Raw genomic sequence first — 17715 nt, forward strand, 5'->3', positions numbered from 1 at the left:
GCGATTCAGCATCAAACCGACGCCTGCCGCGATTTCGGTGTCGGGAGCTATTCTCCACCTGATCGCACGCCCCATTTCGCCGTTGGCCAACGGAGAACCTCACCCTCAGTGTTTATACCAGCACTGGACTTTACTCACTTTGACAGCTAAGACTTTCCCTTTCTTCCACCTTTTTTCTTCCATCCCCCAAATTTTAAGATGCTGCATTTATACTCTACAAACTGCTGCTCTCTCTTGGGCCTCGAACTCAATAAGCAGTTACCGAGGAACAGCAGAAAAAGAGTTAACCATGTATGCAAGTAGCAAAGGATGTTATTGTATAAAGAACACATTCTGGCTTTCTCCCAATATTTTTGTTTGATGCTCACAGAAATCTGTGGTTTTCACACAAGAGCAAACGGAGTCTATGAGCCAAAATCTGCGCCAAAATAAACATTGTCAATGGAATAGTACACAATGGAACCTATCATTATCCTTTATGTAATACAATAGAGAGGATGACTACTGTACTCTGCTGTATAATCTGAAAGGTAGTAAATGTCAAATTGTCACTTTGCTACATTCAAGCTGAACCTGATAGGTGTTTTTTTTGACAGCAAGATAATTAGGCAGAGGAAGAGGAGCCCAACAAGAATTAAACGCTTGACAACTGTTTTAGAAAAGAATGAATTAAAAACATCCTAAAAGAGGTTTTTCATATAACCTGCAAGACTTAGGCCATAAGACCATAAGATGTCAGAACAGATTTAGGGCTTTCGGCCCATTGAGTCTGTTCCGCGCCATTCAATAAGATCATGACTGATCTGATGTGATAATCTTCAACTCCACTTTCCCGCCTTATCCCCATAACCCTTGATTTCCTTACTGATTACAAATCTGTCTATCTCAGCCTTGAACATGCTAAATGACCCAGCCTCCACAGCTCTCTGCGATAAAGAACTAAACAGATTCACTACCTTCTGAGAGAAGAAATTCCTCCTCACCTCTGTCTTAAATGGGCGACCTCTTACGATGAGATTATGCCCTCTGGTCCCAGACTCATGTACAAGAGGAAAGAACCTCTCAGCATCTACCCTGTCAAGCCCATTAGAATCCTATATGTCTCAATAAGGTCGCCTCTCATTCTTTTGAGAACAATGAGTGCACTACCAATCTACTCAACCTATCCTCATAAGAAAATCCCTCCATACCCTGGATCAACCTAGTGACCCTTCTCTGGATTGCATTCAATGCCAGTATATCTTTCCTCATAGAAAAAGAAACAGTTCACAGTATTCCAGGTGCATCTAACAAGTGCCTTTTATGGTTTTAGCAAGACTTCCTTATTTTTATATTCCATTCCCTTTGAAATAAATTACCTGCTGAACTTGCATTCTTTGTGATTTACGCAGGGAGATGGTGGCATAGTGATTTTGTCACTGGATTAGTGATTCATAGACCCAGGATTTTACTCTGGGGATCCGGGTTTGAATCCCGCCATGGCAGAATCCAATAAATATCTGAAATTAAAAGTCTAATGATGACCATGAAATCATTGTCTACACTAATGTCCTTTCGGCAAAGAAATCTGCAGCCCTCACCTGGTTTGTCCTACGCGTTACTGAAGATCCACAGAAATGTAATTGACTCTTAAATGCCCTCTGAAATGGCCGAACAAGCCCACTCAGTTGTATCAAACCGCTCGCTACAAAGGCAAACTTTGGAAAGCCATCCCACAGACTGGTCAATTAACAGCCTTACATAGTCATACCTCACAGATAATGTCCCAAACACCACTATACCATCTCTGGGTATGTCCTGCCCCACCAGCAGGACAGACCCCAGCAGAGGTAGTGGCACAATGGTACAGAGTCAGGAGGGAGTTGCCCTGGGAGTCCTCAACATCGACCCAGGACCTCATGAAGTCTCGGGGTATTAGGTCAAACAAGGGAACCTCCTCCTGGTTACCATGTATCGTCTCCCGCCAGCTGATGAATCAGTACTCGAACACCACTTGGAGGAAGCACTGAGGGTGGCAAGGGCATAGAATGTACTCTGAGTGGGGGACATCAATGCCCATCACAAAGAATGGCTCGGTAGCACCAGTACTGACCGACCTGTCTGAATCCTAAAGGGCATAGCAGCTAGACTGTGTTTGTGATAGGCGGTGAGGGAACCAACAAAAGGGAAATACTCGAACTCATCCTCACCAACATGCCTGCTGCAGATGCATCTGTCCATGACAGTATTGGTAGGACTGCATTGTGGAGATGAATTTCCATCCTCACATTGAGGAGACCCTCCATTGTGCTGTGTGGCACTATCATCGTGCTAAATGGGATAGATTCAGGACAGACCTGGCAATTTGAGACTGGGCATCCATGTTTTTAAAAAATAAATTTAGAGTACCCAATTATTTTTTCCAATTAAGGGGCAATTTAGTGTGGTCAACCACCTACAATGCACATCTTTGGGTTGTGGGGGTGAAACCCACGCAGACACGGGGAGAATGTGCAAACTCCACATGGACAGTGACCCAGGGCTAGGGTTTGAGCCTGCATCCTCAGTGCCGGAGGCAGCAATGCTAACCACGGTGCCGCCCTCAGACTGGGCATCCATGAGGCATTGTGGGCCATCAGCAGCAGCAAAATTGCACTCAGCCATAATCTATAAACTCATGCCCAGCATATTCCCCCACTCTACCATTACCGTCAAGCTGGGGGATCAGCCCTGGCTCAATGAATAGTTCAGGAGGCATGCCAGGCATATTGAAAAATGAGGTAAAACACAGGACTACTTGCATATCAAACAACATAAGCAGCAAGTGATAGACAGAGCTAAGTGATCATGCAACCAACAGATCAGATCTAAGCTCTACAGTCCTGCCACAACCATTCATTAATGGTGATGGACAATTAAACAACACCCTGGAGGAGGAGGTCGTTCAATGATGTAGGAGCCCACCACATCAGTGCAAAAGACAAGGCAGAAGCTTTCGCAGTAATTTTCAGTTTGATGTGCCGAGCAAATGATTCATCTTCGTTTCTTCCAGAGGTCTCCTGCATCACAGATGCCAGTCTTCATCCAATCCGATTCACCCCACATGATATCAAGAAACGGCTGAAGGCACTGGATACTGCAAAGACCGTGGGTCCTGGCAATATTCCGGCAATCGTATTAAAGACTTCTGCTCCAGAACTTGCCGCGCCCCTAGCCAAGCTGTTCCAGTTCAGCTACAACATTGGCATCTACCCAGCAATGTGAAAAATTGCCCAAGAATGTTCTGTACACAAAAAACAGGGAAAATCCAACCCGGCCAATTACTGCCCTACTTTCAACCATCAGTAAAGTGCTGAGCGGAAGGGGTCACCCACAGTGCTATCAATCGGCACTTACTTGCCAATAACATGCTCACTGTAGCTCAGTTTGGATTCTGCTAGGACCACTCATCTTCTTCCCTCATTTCACCCTTGGTTCGAATATGGTGAGGTTAGAGTGACTGCCCTTGACATCCAGACAGCATTTGACCAAGTATGGTATCAAGTAGCCTTAGCAAAACTGGAGTCAATGGGAATCAGGGGGAAAACTCTGCACTAGTTGGAGTCATGCCTGGCACAAAGGAAGATGGTTGTGGTTGTTGGAGGTTAGTCATCCCAGTCCCAGGACATCACTGCAGGAGTTCCTCAGGATGGTGTCTTAGGCCAACCATCTTCAGCTGCTTCATCAATGACCTTCCTTCCAACATAAGATCAGGTGTGGGGATGTTCGTTGATGATTACACAATGTTCAGCACCATTCACAAGCTCAGACTCTGAAGCAGTCCACGTACAAATTCAGCAAGACCCGGACAATATCCAGGCAGAGCTGACAAGTGGCAAGTAGCATTCATGACACATAGGTGCCAGTCAATGACCATCTCCAATAAGGGAGTATCAAACCATCGCCTCTTAACATTCAATGGCATCACCATTACTGAATCCCCCCACTATCAACATCCTGGGGCCCATTGACCAGAGACTGAACTTGACTAACCATATTGTGGCTATAAGAGCTGATCAGAGGCTATGAATCCTGCAGCAAATAACTCACCTTCTGACTCCCCAAAGCCTGTCCACCACCTACAAGACACAAGTCAGGAGTGTAATGGAATACTCTCCATTTGCCTGGATGAGTGCAGCTCCAACAACACTCAAGAAGCTCAACACCATCCAGGACAAAGCAGCCCAGTTGATTGGCACAAACATTAACTCCTTACACCACCAACGCACAGTAGCAGCTGCATCCACCATCTGCAAGATGCGCTGCAGGAACAGGACAGCTAGGTGGAACAGTGGTTAGCACTGTTGCCTCACAGCACCAGGGACCCAGGTTCAATTCCAACCTTGGGTAACTGTGTTAAGTTTGCGCATTCTCCCCATGACTGCGTGGGTTTCCTCCCACAGTTCAAAGACATGCAGGTTAAATGGATTGGCCATGCTAAATTGTCCCTTAGTGGTCAAGGATATGTAGGTTAGGTGGGGTTACGGTGATAGGATGGGGAAGTGGGCCTAGGTAGGGTGCTGTTTCACCGGGCAGCCGTGCTGGAATATGCTGCGCGACCTCCTCAGGGTGACCCGGGCAAGTTACCACCACCCTCGTCCCACCAACCCCAACCCCACACCCCTCACCCCTCCAACCCCAACCCCACACCCCTCACCCCTCCAACCCCAACCCCACACCCCTCACCCCTCCAATCCCCATGCCGCCCCCACCAACTGGATGAGTAGGTGGTGCTGGCAACCCCCCAGGCCAGACATGGTGAGTCACCACCTCCATGTCCCTGGTACCACCCCGCGTCCTACATTCCCCACTCACACCCTTCAACACCCCCCCATTGGCAGCCCTCTCGCACCCCGCTTTGCACCGCATGCCAACACGTGTACCATCTGCGTTGGCCAGATACCCCGTGCACATAGGCCACCAACTGCGGACGCCCTGTGCTGCCCGCGTCCAAGTATCTCACACTGCATTAACTGTCCCCCAGGAGAAGGCGGCCCACAACCGCTAGGGAGACAAAAAACGGGAGGGGGCCCGCCGGACCTGCAGCCCCTCACGGTCACAGGGCAGAGGACAATGGACTTGATCAGCGGGGTGGGAGAGATGGCAGTTGCAGAGGCAGAGGTCAACATGGGACAACTAATGTGTTGCGATGTCCCTATGGCATGTGAGTCACCCCTTCCCACCCTCCCACCATGCATCTTGTACGGTGTCTTGCAGGGCCACCACCAGATGCTGTGGAACCGCCCTGCTCCCAGCCGCTACCCTATGGCTCTCCTGTGACAAGGCGGGACCGTCGGGGGTCCAACGCCTGAGCCGCAGCCCTACGACACCCCGGAGCACATGTCCAGTGATGTCACCGACTTTTCGTCACTGCTATCTGTAATTGATAATATAGAAAGATGTGTCATTTGAAACATGGAAGTCTGGCAATATCTGGTCTGAGAGAGACATGATAGGATACAGGGAAAGATCCCACAAAGGGTTAACAGCAGCTGCCAGGAGCAGGATTGTAAAATGCAGATATCCTTGGTCAAGCAGTCTTAGCAAACAAGCAAACAGGATTTTGAATGAAGCCAAAGACAATGGCTCACACCTTCATTGAAAGTAACTAACTTAGTAAGGATCTGGAAAAGAATGGATGAGTTCAGTTGAATTTTGTGATAATTCTAAGTGTGAGAATTTGCTAATACCAGGTAAATTAAAGAAAACTGGAGGCTATCAGTCTACGAGAAACATAATATCAAGCCAAAATCAAAGTCAAAATTGAGCTGAGGACACAACTGGAAAATAAAACTATAGAAATGACAGGAATTAAAAGTAACACCTCTATTGAAACCAAAGCATTTTGAACACCACAAAGGACACAATGTAATCAGATCTATGAGATGAAGTCATGTCAAAATGAATACTTCGTTGGATTAGACTGTTTTAGATCAAAATTCCTTTTTACAATCAAAGAAAATAAGAGTTACTTTACAATAACATCAAAAAACTTAATTGTTAGAAAGCAAATATAAACCTCGAGACCAGGGCAGGAACTATCAGATCCAGAACCAGAAGCAGAACTCAGAGAGAGAGAGAGGGAACAAGCAGAGTCACAGTCAGCTCGGTCATGGGAAAGAGACAGAGCAAAGCAGCCGAGCTAAAGTAGCTGATACATCTAAAGAAGACCAGACTTTAAAGAAGATTGATTGTCAAGTTGGGGCTGAAGGTCCCTTCAACCAACCAGAAGGATCCAGAAGCAAGATCTTTTTACTTTTCTGTAAAGCTTTTAAAAAGAGAAAAAAATATATAATAATAAAATTACTTAAAAGTTTTAACCTGAAACAGTGGTTATTAGTCTACTTTACTTACTTAGCAATGCAGGACCCCGGATCGATGCTACTAAGTGGTAAGTAGATGAAATCTTCGGTGAAGGTATGGGTTATACCAGGGGATAACTTGAAAATATAGTTTGACCTGAATGAATAGCACCCACTGAAGCTTGCATCAGAGTCAGGGAGTGAGAATCCCTGATCACCATTTAGAATGTCGGCCCTTTTTGGTATAGGGGGACTTCTAAGAATAGTGGTGAGTTTTCAAAAACATATCACTAGCACCTTCCACCAACACAGAGACACTCGGCTGGTCGGCTGGGTATTTTAGTGAAGAGGCTCCTGTGGCACTACCTGGCCCGCACCACACACATGCATCAGGAGGAGGTAGGAACCCCAGAGGGAGCAGACGGTCAGAGAGAGTCCGACCACAGGGCCCAGTTGCTGTTCAGACAGGTCTGGCTTCTGGAAAGGGTGGTCCCATCATGTTGGAGATGCAGAGACAGAGCCAGGGACTACAGGATGGGGTGTCAGCAACTATCTAGCACCTGCAGGTGCAGTTGGAGGAGTGCAACCACTTGCAGGAGTAGGAGGTATTGCCACCAATGAGTGCCACCATGGCCAAAACTGCATGAGTGGAGTCCGCGGTGGAGGCCTTGGGTGTGAAGGTTTAGGCATGGGTCAAAATGTCCAAGGCCTGGGGCACACTGTGAGGTTGGTGGCTGAGGCACCGGACAGGGCGACCATGTCACAGGCAGCCATGTACCAGAGCTCCAGAGCATGGCCCAATCATAACAGGCCATGGCTGGAGGCATCAAGAGCATTGACCTGGGGCTGGCTGAGCTGAGCCAGTCCCAGAGGGACATGGCAAAGTCCCTGTGCTCCATGGCCATGAGTATAGAGATCCTGGTAGAGATGAGAGTGGGCCTCCAAGACTGGTAGCGCCAGGTGATGGCGGAGCCCCCAGAGTTCACTCTGGCCACAGTAGTAGCCCGGGAGCTGTCGGGCACCCCGAGAGAGAAAGAGGTTATGAGGCCCGTGTTGGTGACACCCGCAGGGGGCGTTGCCGGAACACTACAGCACCTCTGACTTCCCCCAACTATCCCTGGTGCAACCGATGGGCAGCGGGCACCGGTCGCTCCAGAGGATGGCTGCCAAAGTGGACCCAGGTTACAGGGCGGCTTACACAGCAGGCCTCCTCCACTTCTAATGTACCACCTGGGGGACCATCTGGAAGGAGCGTCTGGACACGCAAGGTTAGAAAGGTAAACACAAGAAAGGTAAACACAAGCTAAATTGGCATGGATGCAGCACATAGAATAGTGTTAGGGGCTAGGTCACAGTTGTTGTACATAGCACTGTCACCATAAACACATGTTCACCAATGTTCCGACTTGCCTCGGCCTTCTGCTGACAGGGTGTGAGGGACGGGTTGGGATGGGTGTACAGGGTGTACCGGTTGTGTGTGGGTGTGGGGAGGTTGGATTGTGAGAGTGTGTGGGGGGGGGGGGGGGGGGGCTGAGCAGGAGGCCGCTGATTTGGGGTGCAGGTGTTGGATGATGGCATGGGCCAGGGCCTCCAGGGCAGTCAGAGTTACCCCCTTTGGCCACCCTTGGAGGTGGCAGGGGCTTGGGCCAGTGATGCAGGGTAGCTGTGTGGTAGGGCCAATCACGCTCGCCATCACCCTTCACCCTGGCACTGGGGGGCCCCCATGCCCACCACCCGCCTCTGTCAGCTTTATGCTCTGTGGCCCCTGTCCCACTCCCTCCTGTGGGGTCTACCGTGGTGACCTTCTTGAGTGGGCCGCGTGCTACCTCACCAGCAGGGTGCCACCTGGTTGTGGTTGAGGGCACTGTGTGTCACCAACATGCGTGAGGATGTTGACTGCTGATAGGGCTGGGCGTGGGGAGTGGACATCCATTGGGACCGTAGCTGTAGTGTGCCTACCTGTCTAGCGGCAGACAGTCTACCAAGTCCCTCAGCCATGGCAGTCACCGACTGCCCCAAGCCTTGTACACCTCCACTAATGCTGCTGACGTTGTGCACCAGGCTCCCCACAGCGATCGCCACCCTAGCAGTGTGGCCTCGGTGCCAGGCATTGCTTACGCTGCCTTCTGGGTCCGTAGCCTCTGGGACTCCTCCCTGGGACCTGGTGGATCCTCACCTCTGCAGCATGCGCTGACCTCCACGTTGGTGACCACTCTGTCCTCGGCCACTCGTAACCTCCAGGGCCCGTTTGTCGAAGGTGGCGAGGATCCTGATGCCCGGCACTCCGCCGCCAGTCTGGGCCCTCTCCCAATGGTTGTGGACAGCTTCTCCTGCGGAGACACAGATAGGGCATCGTTAGCTGCACGTGTGGTTCACCGTGGTTGGTGGGGGGCAGGGGTTGCCAACTCACACATGTGGCCCGGTATAGGTCTTGCGGCACTGGCAGCCTGTCCTTCTGGTCATGCTGCACAAGCAGACGGCCGCTGCCACTTAAGCCTAGGCGACACTGGCTGCCCTGTAGTTCACCCTCTCGGGGGAACAGGATATCCTTCCTGGCCTTGAACACATCTAGGAGCCGCCCCAGGTCTGCGTCTCCAAATCTTGGGGCCGGTTGTCTCGGTGCCATGGCTGTGAGCTGAGTAGGGTTGGCTGTGCAAGAGCTGTTTAAGTGCTGCTCAACCTTGTTAGTGGGGGGCTGGCGAGCCTTCATTTGCAGCGTGAAGCCCATGGGCCTCCTTAAGTGGACCAATTAACCTAGTATTGCACTGCCGGCCTTGCCGGGCCGAGCGTTGGGAAGCTCGTGGTAGTTCCCGCTCGCTCCCACACAGAAATCTTTTCTGAGAATCGTGCCCATGACAATAAATAACCATTTCTTCCAGTTTCATGGGGGTTTCAGTGTCAGCTGCAGAATGTGAAACTGGATTGAAATCCAAACTAAAGTTGATCAGCAATTTAGTCAAAAGAGGTTTATTAATGCTGCAAGTATTAAGGTTGGGACATGATTTATATTTGGCACAGTCCTATTTGCTGATGAGCTGAACACTGGCAATATTGAATTCCCCAGGAAAATTAAATTCCTTGACCTTTGCCAGCAATTAAATTGACTCCTACGCAAAATTCAATCGACAAATTAAACACCCATAAATCGTAGAAACAGCCTAGAAGGAACAATTGTACAGAACACTTGATGTAAAAACTTTGAAGTTATTTTGAGATATACCAGGTGACATTTGGGAAGTATTACTTCCGCAAGGGCAACTGGGTGTAGATTCAGGAAGAGAGCAATCTCACGGTTACTTAACTAGCTGGAATATCTCAAAGATATTACTGGCACAGACAAAGAATTCCATTTGATGGTACAGTTTTAGAGGTCTGCAAGAATTTTGACAAGGCTTCCCATTGATGATTGATTAACCGCTACAGGGCGCTTAGATAATAGGATTCCGGTACTAGATAAATCATTAATATAAAAATTTGGAACAGATGGAACCAACAAATGAGAGATTTTTAGGCTAGAAAGGAATGGCAGTAGCCCAGGGGTTCTTATTCAAGTACTTTCCATTTTTTAAGAATTTGGTAAAGTCTATGAAACTTCCAGCATAGTATTTGACTGGAACAAAGAAAAACAAGGGGCTGGATTCTCCATATTTTGGGACTATGTCCCCACGCCGTCAGGAAAACTGTGGACTTTTACGCCAGAAAAACTAGCATCAAAAGGCCACACATTCCCTGTTTTGCTGGGGACTAGTAGGCAGCTGTCATGGAGCTCGCAGCTCTAGCTGGCGATATGACCCCCTGCACTTCCGGGTCAGAGGCCGCGCATGCGCATGGTGGCGGCCTCCAGCGGCTGCCGCCGTGCTCCATAGCGGACCCAGCCCCTGGACTTGGACCGGCAAAATAGTGCCCCACATCGACCGCTCGCACGCCCCGGACCGCCTGCACACATTGCTCTCAGCCCCGAATGAAGCCCCCTACCCAACGATCAGCCCTCCACCGACTGTGGCGTCCCCGGACTGAGTCCGCAGCCGCCACGCGAGGATCACGGACTGTGGGACCATGTTAGAACCACGCCGTCGGGAATTTGGTCGGTTGGCAACAAAGCATCGCGGGGCGGGCCTCAGGCAATGTGTTGAGACAGTGGATATTCGGCTCGGCATACAATTTTCGGGGGGGGGGGGGGGGGGGCGGAGGATTGCAAAACCGGCGCCGGTCCCGATTTTGTGCGCGAAAATGGATTCTCCGTCCAGTCGCCAAACGCGATTTGGCCATCTGGGGGGGGGGGGGGGGGGGGGGGGGGGGGGGGCGGAGAATCTAGCCCAAGTTACTTGGTTATATCAGCAGAAGAATAGTACATATCTAAAGAGGGAATATTATTGCTAGAGCACGGAGTACAGTTCTAGGCACATGGTATTTGGAAGGACTTTACTGCCATTGAGATGATAGCGAGGGCAGAGCAAAGATCACCCCGAGTATCGGGAATTTAAGTTCGGAGGAAATGTTAAGTGATGTCGCAAAACAGAGAAACTTTGAGGTTCTTTTGTCAAAATGTCAGGTATTCCTTTTCCCAAGACGATTGATTATTTACCATCCTGATCCTAGGTCCCCCAGCCCATTTTCCTGAGTGGGACGTTTGTATGTGTACAGATTCGGCTCCACGCACAGCAGCTCTCAAAGAAATGGAGCACACCTTAACTGAGGCACAGGGTTTTGCAGACCATGGAACTAATTCACTGCCCCGCCTCAACAGAATTGAGACTGATAATAAGTAAGCTTTTGGGGGGCCTGAGGAGAGACAGAAATGTCCAGTAAAGAATGTTATCCCTCCCAAGGGGCAACAGTAATCCAAAATTCTGCCAGTTTTTCATCTAAATTATGGAAAATGACAGGGAGAATAACATGGAAAATCATCCCCATTGTGCAACAGATCTGAAAAGCTGAGTGAACGGTATCATGTGAGAGGACCTTTAAGAAATAGGTGTTTAAGAAATGTACCTTTAGAAAATGGGTATTATCAGTGATGTCAGAGTGTGGGTGGAGCTGGGCTGTCTGTCAGCTTTTTACTTTCATTTTAGGCTGTTTGCTGCAGGGTGTGTTTTAGTTTCGTTTTCAGTGTTGGAGATGAAGCCAGACCAAGCAGGTGTACTGCTGTTCTCCCTGCCATCAAAATACTATCTCTTGATCATTTGGTGAATTCAGAATTATAAATGTTCTCAGTCGTGAATGTGAACCTAATGTGCTTCTGGTGAAAGGTGCTTTAAGTCTTATGGATGTTAAAAGGAATGCTTAAAGCATTATTTAGTGTTGTATTCTTTGGGGGTTGTATTTGAATTGATGGTTGCTCATATGTTCACTGTCTGTTTTAAGAAGGTTAACTTGAGTTCATAGAATAAACATTGTTTTGCTTTAAAGAATACTTTTCCATTTCTGCTGTACCACACCTGTAGAGTGGGCTGTGTGCTCCCCATGCCACAATCTAGTAAAAGTTGTGGGTCAGGTGAAGTCCATGATACACTTTGGGGTTCTCTAAACCCTGGCCCATAAAACGGAGACAGAGGCAAGAAGGGGTTTTGCCTGTTGATGCACAGGGAAATTGGCTAGAAGGTTTGATGTTTCTGAATAGCTAATGGCTTTATCACACCTGAGCCACACTGGCATGAACACAGACATTAACGTATGATATTTAGTTTTGAAAAGATGACTGTTAAGCCATTAGAAGGCTGGGCATATGAATCTTGACTGACAAGGCAGGACTGCCTGCCTCAGAGCAACTGGTATTGGTCAGATATTGAAAACTATTTCTATCAGTGTGTTCTATACATTATTACAGTCACAAAATGATACTCGCTCTGTGTCTTTCTGGCACTTCCACTCTGCCTCACAATAAAACACCTTGAACATAATAAGGCCCTTCACAGGAGTGTCATAAAACAAAATGTGACACTGAGCAATATTGGGCCAGGTGGTCAAATGCTTGATCAACGGGAAATGCCTTGAGGATAGCCATAAAAGATGAAAGAAAGATAAAGAAACAGAGAGATTTATGGAGGGAACTCCAGAGCTTAGGGCCTTGGCTGCAGAAGGCAATTTAATTGATTCCTATGTCAATTCCAATCTACAAATGAAACACCCATAAATCTTAGAAAAAACCCAAAAGGAACAATTATCCAGAACATGTGTACAAAGCCTTCAAAGTTATTTCAAGATATACTGGGAAGTATAACTTCTGCAATGGCAACTGGTGTAGTTTCAGGACGAGTTCTGTACAGTTTTCAACAGGGAAGAACTGTTATGAGTGCAGATACCTCAGCGGGCTGCATGCCTGTTATACTAGGCTTGCTAATTATAGCTCAATAATGCCATGATGTCACAATTGGGGAAGTAAAAGAAGCAGGCCCCAAGAATTACCCCCAGCTTGAATTGAACCCGCTCCATCAGTGTTATTCAGCACCATCTACTAAACAACTTGGCCAACAGGCCCTGATTAGGGGAATAGGGCAGGACAGTACAATGGAGGATTATGGAAATAAGGATGAGAATCTTAATTTCAAGATGTTGTTCAACCAGGAGCCAATGTACATCAATGAGTAGAGAAGAGATAGGTGAATGGAACGTGATATGAGTAAGGGTGTGGACAGCAGGGTTTTGGATGAGCTCACGCTTGCAGACTAATTGTGTTTACACATTAAAAGTCTGGCACAAATAGAAATTCTGTATCTCAAACAATCAGCACGGGAGTAATGACTGCAGGCATTTTTATTGGTTCATTATGAAACAGGATTACATTGCATCTCAGAACAGCAAGCAAGTGTAATCAGCATGCTGAATGGATAGTGATTTATACATTCTCCACTCATGGCATCAGTGGGCATATCAATATAATCCTACAACTTTCCAGTCCAGAAACAAAAATCATTATTCAATTTCATCTCACCAATAAGCCTCTGAACATTAGCAATGTTTGGAGGGAAGTTGCATCTAGTGTTAAAAAGGTGAGTTGATGTGGTTCGAGATTGACTGTGGGATCTTGTCCTCTAAGCCTGGGTAGTGCTGAAATGGAATGGGAGTGTGGGTCCTGGACGTCCCTACGTTTACTTAGAAATTTCTTCTTTTCAGATCTAAGCAGTGAAGAATCATATTTCCTTTGTTGAAGCATCTGCAGGATAAAACCAAAAATTACAATGGATCACAGAGTGGAAAAAGAGGTAAACACATTCATGGTAATTCCCTCTGATTCAATTTCTTGTGAAATTAGAATCATGATTCAAACAAATGTGCTAGAAACACCAGTCAGAGGGCACTGCCTTAAGCATTTTAATATCTCGAGACAGCCACCAGCAGAATTAACCTTTCCATTGAAGAGGAGAGCAGAGACTCAATCTCAGGGGCTACTTAACCCATGTTATGTATCATGTGCACTCTGGTTACTTGGAATGAGGTCCTATCATGGGGACATACCAGTATCAAGGCCCAAGATTGAGCCATCGTATTCACCTGGCACATTACATCTAGGCACAACTCGTTCTTAATGGGAAGGGTACTTCTGTGATGCATTCTGTTGATCCAGCACTTGATTAAGTTTGGGGGGGAGTCAAGGGGAGAGGGCAGGGAGGTGGCTGAGAAGGGGTCAATATTGGGTCAAGGTGGCCCCACTGATATGAAAAAGATCAGAGAGTAGTTTATGAGACAGGGTAGGGGGATCCTCCTCTCTGTCTAATCAATAGACTCACTGATCTGATGGTATTTCATGCTGACACTAGGCGCTGAACATCAGCATCCACCATTGCAAAAAGCAGGACAAACCAATATTTAACAAATAAAACTGGTATACAAACAATTGGCTGTTGACTCGTTTCCCATTAGCCTGCTTTGATTGAACCTGCGTCTTATTACAAGCCCAGGGTGAGGAAGGTTCACTGATCAGAGTTGATTTTGGAGAAAATTAGCAATGTGTAGGTCCCTAACAGACATATAACGAGTCTCTCATATGAAGGAGATGAATTTCTAACTATTGAATAAGCTTGTAATGCAATTTGATATCACCAAAGGAGATATGAGCATTTTATTAGTGTTACAAAGTTACTGATTTTCAGCCTTGACCTGTACAGGCAGGTGGTGCAGTGTTCCACTGTCCATTACTTAGACAGGTTATCGTATCCCCGCCCATCAGTTTGAATCCAGACTCGCAGGTGTACCTGACCGAGGAGCTACAGATCGAAAAATGGGCATGTTCGATGACAGGGACCGAGGCGCAGAGGGTCACTGTAAAGGGTACAGATATAATTATTGGCCAGAGTTAGAGTCAAAGCACAGTGTCAAATTTCTGATCCAAAAACATATCAGTGCTGAAATTCTGAGGAGATTTCAGTGGTAAAAGCAATGACGAGGAGCAAGTACAACGTCTGCAAAATGTACGTCAAAAAGGCTTGAATAAAAAATGTCAATAATAAACAGAATCATAGATTCGTACAGTATAGAAAGAGGCCATTCAGCCCATCATACTAATGCCAGCTCTTTAATAGAGGTTCCCAATTAGTCCATATCCTCTCCTCTTTCTCCAGATATCTACAACTTTCTCTCCTTATAGTATTTGTCTAATGCTCTTCTGAAAATTTCTATTGCATCTTTTTCAACATTCTTTCAAGCAATGCATTCCAGATTGTAATAGCTCACCCTGTCAAAAGAATTCTCACCCCCATCTCAGACTCTAAATCTGTAGCTTCTGGTGATAGACTTTTTTATCTTTAGAAACAGTTCCTCTTTATTTGCCGTGAAACCTTCTATAATTTATAACACCTATTAAGCTTTTATTTGGCTATTTCTGCTCTTACCAGGGCAACCTTAACTTCTCTAGACTATCTGTACAATGAAGTCTTACATACCTTGTACCATTCTGGTAAATCTCTTCTGTATCCTCTCCGAGGCCTTGTCATCCTTCCTAACGTATGATGCCTAACTGGCCACAACCCTCCAGTTGAGACATCTGAGCAGATCAGGTGCAATTTAATCGCTACAGTCCTCATCACTCCAATGTTTACTGATCAACATTAGCTCCTGATAAAGAAACACGTCAATTTTAACATTTTCATCCTTGTTTTCAAAACCCTACAGGTCTCCTCTCCTCCTTCTGTAATCTCCTCCAGCCCTACAACTTATCTGAGATATCTCTACTCCTCTAATCCTGGCCTCTTTTTGATTTTAATCATTCCACCATTGATGGCCATGCCTGTCGTTGTCAAGGTTCTGGAAACCCTTCCCTAAATCTTTCTTCATCTCTGTAAGAAACTCCTTGAAACTTACAGTTGCAAGGTATAGGGCAGTGTTTGGTCCGTCTTATTAAGGTATTAGTAGCCTTAGGTAGCTGAACATTCAACATTTATTAACGAATAAAAACTGCATAAATAGGTACAGTAAAGGTTCAAGCTAAGAGCTGTCTCAATGCTTAATCTTTTATCACAACAGAACCGTATGTGAGTAAGATAGTGCCATATTTTATATATTTTTTGCATTAAAAATGCTATTAAAACCCGTGTTAAGATGCATACAGACAGTGTGACTGCTAGAGCTGTGATTAAAGGGTCATAAAAGTGAGCTAACTATTGGTTTGCAGGTGAAATGTTCTGACAATAGATAATAAGAACCATTTACTTGTTTACATATAGCTAGCTAATGGAATATTATTTACATTTGAAGAACGCCTGGAGTGTAGATAATTTATGAGGGACTTTGTGTTTGGTCCTGGTTAAACAAGTCAAGGGACATCTTGAAAGAAGAGGCAAAAGAATGCCTTATGCTTTGGGTACACATGGTGTAGTTGATGGGAGGAACCGGTCTGTCTGTAAAGGCAATTGGTCCCAGGCCTCTTATCTGAAAATAAGTATTTTAGTTTGGTCCTGAAAGGTTCTCTCTCCAAAGATTCTGCACAGAGAAAAGCAAGTAGAAACCTGGTTGTTAACTTTATTCATGAGTGGTATTTGAAATATATTGGTTTCCTTAAGTGGAATATAGTAGCAGGTTTAAGAAGTAAATGGGCGAGATTCTGAGATCCCGCACTGGGTCGGAGAATTGCCAGGGGGGGCACAAATCCCATGACGCCGCTCCAACGGCGGGCCGCCGATTCTCCGCCGACCAGAGAATCGGCGGCAATGGCACCGGCGCAATCGCCGTGGCGCCAGTCAGGGGTCGCTTAATGCGGCCCTTCCCGCCAATTCTCCACGCTCGATGGGCTGAATGCCCGCCGAGTTCGGCCGAGTCCTGCTGGCGTCGTTCGCGTGTGGTCCTACCCGGCAGGACCTCGGCATTCTGGCTGCGGGGGCTGTCCTGGTGGGGGGGCAGGGGGGTTCTGACTCCGGGGGGGCCTCCACAGTGGCCAGGCCTGCAATTGGGGACTACCGATCAGTGGGCGGGTAATTCCGGGGGCGGGGCCTGTGTTCCTCCATGCCAGGCCCCTGCAGGGCTCCGCCATGTTGTGTGGGGGCCGGTGCGGGTCCGCGGATGCGCGTGGATTGCCGTATCGGCAGCTGGAGCTGCATGAAGCACTCTGTTGCTGTGCTGGCCCCTTGTACAGCGCAGGATTGCTGCTCCTAGTGGCCAGATGACACCATCGTAAAGCGCTCCGGCGTTCACGGCGGGGTCAACATTTAGCCCCATTATCGTAGAATCCAGCCCAAGGTTTTCTCATTTACTTAACTGTTGTAACTGTTACCTGTAAAGCTATTTCTTTGTTGCTAATGTGGTTAATTCTGTGTTTAAATTAAAGTTTGCTTTAACATAAAAGATACCTATGGGTCAGTATTATCACTCCGAGGGTGCAGAACATTTTCTCACTGTTTTTCAAAAGCAAATAGTTTGGTTTTTGGCCGGGATCCTAACACTGTCCAACACTAAACTGACACATTAGTGTGGGTCATGGAGCATTAGTGGGGAGAGAAGCGGAGTTAACATAGATGGTTGTGACCTTTCATCAGAATGGGAAAAAGTTGGAAATAAACAAGTGAAATAGGTGGGGTGGGGGGAGGGAGGGGGGCAGGTGAAAAATAGAACAAAAAAGAAGGTTTAAGATAATGTTGAAGACATGGAGTTGGTGGTGCGAGGCCACAGGGCGTGGCTGTGAAACAAGTAAAGAAAAGAAAGATATGTCCAGAGGAAACATGAGCAAAACAAGTGCAAGAAGGACAATGTGAAGAGAAAGGAAACAAAATGGGAGTAGAGATTACAGTCTAAAATTTTTTAAATAGGGCAGCACGGTGGCGCGGTGGATAGCACTGCTGCCTCACAGCGCCGAGGTCCCAGGTTCGATCCGGGCTGTGGGTCACTGACCGTGTGGAGTTTGCACATTCTCCCCGTGTTTGCGTGGGCTTCGCCCCCACAACCCAAAGATGTGCAGGATGGGTGGATT

At 47.2% G+C, this 17715-nt stretch overlaps 1 pseudogene; it reads right to left on the bottom strand.

Moving 5' to 3' along the window:
* Window positions 1-14406: 14406 nt before the first annotated feature.
* LOC140387115 (myeloperoxidase-like) overlaps window positions 14407-17715 on the bottom strand; it is a 67624-nt pseudogene continuing 64315 nt past the window's right edge.

The sequence above is a fragment of the Scyliorhinus torazame genome, chromosome 12, assembly GCF_047496885.1.
Source record: "Scyliorhinus torazame isolate Kashiwa2021f chromosome 12, sScyTor2.1, whole genome shotgun sequence".
Taxonomy (NCBI): Eukaryota; Metazoa; Chordata; class Chondrichthyes; order Carcharhiniformes; family Scyliorhinidae; genus Scyliorhinus; species Scyliorhinus torazame.